This window comes from Dromaius novaehollandiae, chromosome 27 (genome assembly GCF_036370855.1).
Source record: "Dromaius novaehollandiae isolate bDroNov1 chromosome 27, bDroNov1.hap1, whole genome shotgun sequence".
In the NCBI taxonomy this organism is placed as follows: domain Eukaryota; kingdom Metazoa; phylum Chordata; class Aves; order Casuariiformes; family Dromaiidae; genus Dromaius; species Dromaius novaehollandiae.
The window spans coordinates 5,709,474-5,715,473 of NC_088124.1; positions in this window are offsets into that span (position 1 = coordinate 5,709,474).

Sequence of the window (6,000 nt, forward strand, 5' to 3'; positions counted from 1 at the left end):
ATCCTTAGGCTGAAAGGAGAAATCCAGTAATAGCTACTTAAGAAAGATTTGCTTTTATTAGAAACCTATAAATGGGTAACCTACTGTACACAAGGAGATACTGGAATAGTTTGAAGATGAAGTCATGCTGCAATAAAAAGCTCCCCAGCTATGGCATATATGATTAAACGATGCATGCTACATGGGAAAGCAGTTTGTGGACAGCAGTGTGAATTAATTTTTCCTCATGTGTTTTAATATGACTAAATAGCAAATGTTTGATTAAAAATATTTACAGTCTGAAAAAATAACAAAATGTGAACATACAGGCATTTAAGTGTTCTTTGAATTTCTATATATTTATGCTCATAGTATGTATATACCTGTGTGCAGCTATGTATGCCTGCTCACACAGTTTTTACTCAGTCAGGCTTCCACGGTTACTCTTTTTATAGGGCGGTCTCTGAGGATTTTATATGAATGAGTGCTATTTTTTCAGGCATAGCACCTCATTTAAAAAAAAAAGGCTTATTTTGCCTTGCTGCAATGCTTGCTAATATAATTTAATCAGCTACTACATTTCCCAAATTCTGCTGTTTGGAGTTGCACAGTTCAATGTTAGCTGAGGAACTGGGGAATCCAACAGTGAAGCTGTATTTGAAGAATTGCCTGCTCAAATTATGCTGAGGGATGTTAATTAAAAAACCCACCCAAGCTGCATCTCTCCGTGCAGAGAGTCAGACCGCAGGGCTGCAGCCCTCGGCTAAGGACGAGTGCCAGGAGCTCTCGAGGAAGAGAGGCTGCTCTGAAGGGCCTCAAAATCACCAGATGCTTGTGAAAGTTTCAGACATATCTTTTAGTACCAGAAGTAGTATTAGTTACCGACGATGTTTGGACTCCTCATGTACGGGCTGCCGTGTTCTGCCTTCCCACGGGCTTCTCCATCCCTGACCCCACGGCACCGGGGTCCAAGCGACTCCGACTGTTGTGGGCCGTATCACCTATTTCGGCTGTAGCTGCGGAGCTGCCTGGCAGTAACTAATTTGGGCAGCACGAACTCCTTCGCCGTAGCGAAGACTGCGCGGCTCTAAGAGGTGAATTTTGCCCATAATTAGGTTTTCTCCAAGCGCCGGCTAGCAAGCCCCTTCTAGCCTTTGTAGGGTTCAGCTAATCCCTTTTATAAACTAAGTTCTTTGCTGCATGGAGGATGAGTGAAGGGTAAGCGATGTCGGGTTTGGTTTTTCCCTTTTGTCAGATTATTCTGTAGTGCTTTAAAAACACTTTTGGGGACAGCCAGGTGCCCGAACGCTCGGAAACGCCTTTCCCTGCGGAGGCTGCTCCCGTGCCCATCGCGCGAGCATGGCCTTCGAGCAGAGCGCGTGATGCACCTTGGTTTTCTGTGCATCCCTCTGTCCCGTGCCGCGTTTGCAGGGCGTCAGGGATGCGCGGGGCTGCGGCCGGCGTCTGCGCCGCGGGGAAGCCGCGAGGTCTGCACTTACAGGGAGGCAAATGCTGCCTGAGCTGAGTCCGTCCATCCTTAAGGGCCAAGAATAACTCTGCAAAGACGACAAAGAGGCGGCAGCTGCCGGGAGCAGCCATGGAGGGGTTCGCCTTCCCCCGCCCGCACCGAGGCTGCCGCGGGCTTTGCCGGCGCCGGGAGGACGCGGGGGAGATGGGCGAAGCGGTGGAGGTGGGAGGCAGAGAGCACCGCGATGACGAGCGAGGGGAGCCGTCGAGCGCAGCTGCCCGAGAAGGGGTTAGAGAAATAAAGCGCGCTAGCCACAGACGTCACTGCTGCGGGCTGCCGTGAGGTCCACAGACCTGAGTGTCTTTAAAAGAGGCGGCCAACCTAGAGAAAGCCAAAGAAATTCTTACATAATAGGGTAAAAAACAGAAAAATGGGATTTCCACCCTGGGGACCAGCGAGGGCTTCGGCAGCGGGCGCTGATGCTGGTGCCGCGAATGGAGGGGACGGTGGGACGCCGGGAATATTGTCCTCGGTGCCACTGCGGAGCGGAGCACACCAGCCCGCGAGCGCGAGCCCAGCCCCGCTCGGCCCCTCCGCCGCGGCGCGGGTGCCGCTTGCACTAATACCGCTAATGCCGTAAGCCGCCGGCCTCGCCGGCAGGTGCTGGGACGGGTGACAGAGACGAAGCGATATTCGAGGTGTGGGCGACCAGCTGCAAAGCCATCGACCGGGAAAGGTCACGCACGTAATTTACACCCCGTCGCCGCGCTCGAACCTGCAAGCACGAATGAACACGTGCAAGCAAGCGGAGAGGGATTTCTGCTGCGTGCATGCGTGAGCGTTTGGCACGCGAGCTGCACATCCCCGTGCGCCCCTTGGAAACGCCCTCCGCTGCCGGGGCGGCCGCCTGCCCGTTGCACCACGCTTACGGGATTTAGGCGCTGCATTTCTTAGCGAGGTGTGAATAAATGGGGAAACAGCTGGAAGGCATTTTTTGCAGGAGGGGAGTGGACAGCTGGTGTCTCCCCGTGCCGGGCTGGCGGGAGCCGCAGCGAGGCGGCTGGGGAGGACGAGCCCTGGGGAATTGGATTTTCCTGGTTTTCCCCCCAGTCTAGCAGGATCATGTGCTTTGCACTAACTGTTTCCAGCCCTCTCCCCAGTGCTTGCGGGACGCAGCATGATCCTTTGACACATCCCCATGTGATGGGAAACGCACAGGAGTGACCCAAAGCTTTATAAATATGCTTTGATGATTCATTTTTTTTCTATTAAACTCAAAGCTGCCTGTCACGCATCACTCACACCGCTAATTATGTCCGACCAGCCACGGCCGATAAGAGGGGCTTGTGCAATCCCTCCCCAGGCCTGGCCTTCTCCCCCCGCTCTCTCCTGCAAGGCGGCAAGTTGCGGGGAGATGGGGGCGGCTCTCCAGAGGCTGCTCACAGCACTGCTGCACGGGGGGCTTTTTGCATTGATTTTTTGCACAGAAATGGCTCAGGCGTTTTTGCTGGCCTGTTTTTTTGGTCGGTGCACGCGGGCGCCCATAGGCACGTGCTGCAGGCAGGTGCGATGCAGATGCCGGCACCTTGCTGCCACGAGCCCCTGGCCGGGGGGGCGGGGGGGATGCAGCCCCTCTAAAACAGAAACAAAGCTCCTCCGCCCCGATCGGTAAATATATCTGGCCTTAAAAAAAAAAGCCTAAAAAAAGGCCTCACCTAGCCGCCGTTGCTATTTTCTCAGTTGCTACACAAACAGGTTTATTTCTGGCTCGCGCCGCTGCCAGGTCACTGCCCCGCGATGCCGTCGCCTGCCGCTGCTCCCGGCGCCCCGGGCGGATGCGGCAGCGGGGCAGAGCCCTGCGGTGGGGCAGAGCCCTGCGACGGTACCGGCAGCGCTGCCTGGCCCCGGGGTGGATTTTCCACCACACCAAAAAGCAGATAAAATCCCGGCAGCCCCTGGGCCCTGCTGGAAATGGGCCCGTCTGGGCCTTGAGGGGGATTGGGGACGCCCTGCCCTGGCCTTGCTGCTCCCGGGGCACCAGACCTGTCTTTAATTTCCCCCTGGTTGGGACATAACTAATAATCCCCCCTGGGTTTGCACCAGGGCCGTCCTGCAGCGCAGCTGCCCACGGCCTCGCTGTGCCCGCGCCAAGGCACCACTCGCAGCCCCCCGCAGCCCCCCGCAGCACGCTTTCCCCTGCGACTGGGAAGCAAAGCACTTTTGCTTCCCCGCTGGTTGCACTCCCCTGGCCTTCCCGGCAGCCCTGGTCGCACCTGGGCTGCTGGGCTGCAGGTGGGTGCTGGGTGCTGATTGCTGGGTGCTGATTGCTGATTACTGGCAATCAGTGCCATTAGCAGCACTGGTACTGCGTTGCTGGGGTGTGAGGGCTGCGGGCTGCATCCTGCTCCTTGCTCTGCGGTGAGACCCTCGGCTTGGTGTTTTCCTCGGCTTGCCGGTTGTGGGTAAGTCGAGCAGTTTGATTTAGGCTGTGCAATGGCCTGGCTCTGCGCATGTCCCCCATGGCCCCTGCTGTGTGTGGGCTCCTTCAGCATCTCACCTTGAGCACGCAGTGAGAAGCAGGGCACAGGCCCATTGCTGAGCTCCCCGCACCGGGGTGCTGTGTCCGGGGCAGCCCGGGAGCACTGGACCTGGACCGCGCACGTCCGTGGGGTTAGGGCCAGCCCCGGGCGCTGCTTCGGCTGATGGAGCCCATCTCCGCGGCCTCGTGGCGCCGACACCTCCTGCCCGTGGTGGGGATCTGGGGTGCTGGGCGGGTGCCCGCGAGCCCCGGTGCGTGGGAAGGGCCGGGCTGGGCACAGTGCGGGACCCCCGACGCCGGCCCGCTGCCCCTTCCCCCCGGAGCCGCCTGGCCCCGCGTGGGACGTTTCCATCGTGACCCCCCGAGGGTCTCGGTCTGCTCCGCCGGGCTGAGATCCAGCCTCCTCGCTGGCCTGGCACCACTGGAAAGAAAGGAAATGAATCCGTGCTGGGGAAGGGGGGGAGGCCGGAGGTGGAGGGAGCCCGGCTCCGCGCTGGGGCTGCCGCCTGGCCGCTGCTCGGGTGCAGCGGGCACCGATGTTTGCTTTTGAGCTCCGTTTTCCTGCGTGTGATCCGTGTTTTTGCTCGTGTTTTTTGCCCGTATTCCCGGGCAGCGGTTTTGTGACTCCGGGCGAGGCGGCGCATCTCGCGCTACCCTGTGCGCGGTGAATCAGGGCACAGTTTCCTACCGGAGACGGAAAACTCGCCCGGTGCCACGGAGAGAAGCGGTGCAGCGGGCCGGCGCTGGCGGCCTCCGCAGCTTCAACGGGCTGAGCCCTCCCGGCGCTGTGCGAATCGGCCCGAGCAGGCGCCGTCTCCCCGAGGCAGCTGCAATGGGGATTAACAACCGCTCTCCAACTCGATTACCCCTGTCCTAAAAGCACGCAGGATTATTTAAATGCATTACCAGTTTTTAAGTGGGATCGCTTTCCACCAGCGCCGTGCTCGTGCAAACCCCCCCGGGGAGGGGAGCAGGATGCAAGCAGCCGTGACGACCGTCACCCTGATCTATTTTTCTGGGCGATGCCGCTATAATCAGATAACAGCCGGGTTATCGCTCGCCGGGGAAAGCGCCGGAGCGGAGCTGTGTCACGTAGGCGCGAAGGCTGGGCCGGCCGCTGCTCTCTCCCCGGCGGAGACGGGGAAGGACGGAGGGGGAACGGCCTCCCCGACACCCGCCGCCGTCCCGGCCGCGCTCGTGAGCTCGGGGGCGGCCGGGGCGACCCGCTGCAGCGCAGGGTGCAGGCGGCCCGGCGAGGCGCGGACGCGGGGCGCAGGGGCGCGGGACTGGGGCCACCTGGACGTGGGGACACGGGGACACGGCGGGACTCGGGGGCCACCTGGTGGCCGCGTCCCGGGCCCGGGGACAGCAGCCGCGGTGCTGGCACGGCCGTGGCACTGTGGTCCCCAACGGCGAAACGCGCCCTGCCTTGCGGTCGCTTCAGCGCTGGAGCAAGACACCCTCTTTTTTTCTCCCTTTTCACTTTTCTTTCTTTTTCCCTTTTTTCCCTTTTCCCTTTCCAAAAAGGCCCCGTGCCGTGTGCCATCTCCAGCAGCAGCAGTCCCACGGGGCAGAGAGAGGCCAAAGGCTCCCGGGGCCTCTCCTTGCTCCCCCCGTCTCCGCGCCGGGATGCACACTGGCCTCCTGCGGGGGTTAAACCCGCGGAGGGGGCATCTTTGACCCGGCAAACCCCTTCCTCTCCTCCTTCCCACCCCTCCTCGGGCTGTGAAACGGGGAGAAACGACTGCTCGGGCTCGTTCGCCTCGGCGGCGCGCGGCCAGAATCCCAGCTTTCCGGGGACAAGGGTCGTCCCCTCCCACATCCCTCAGTGCGCGCGGCGCCATCGGGGAGGTTTCCATGGGAAACCTGGGAAATGCCGCTTCCGAGGCCCATATATCCCTTAAAGTGCCGTTTATCTTTGACGCGGCTGAGGGATCGGATTGCAAAGTAAACACGGACGGAAGCGGAGCAGCAAGGGGGTCGATGGCTCTCCTTCACCCGCAGATCCGCGTGT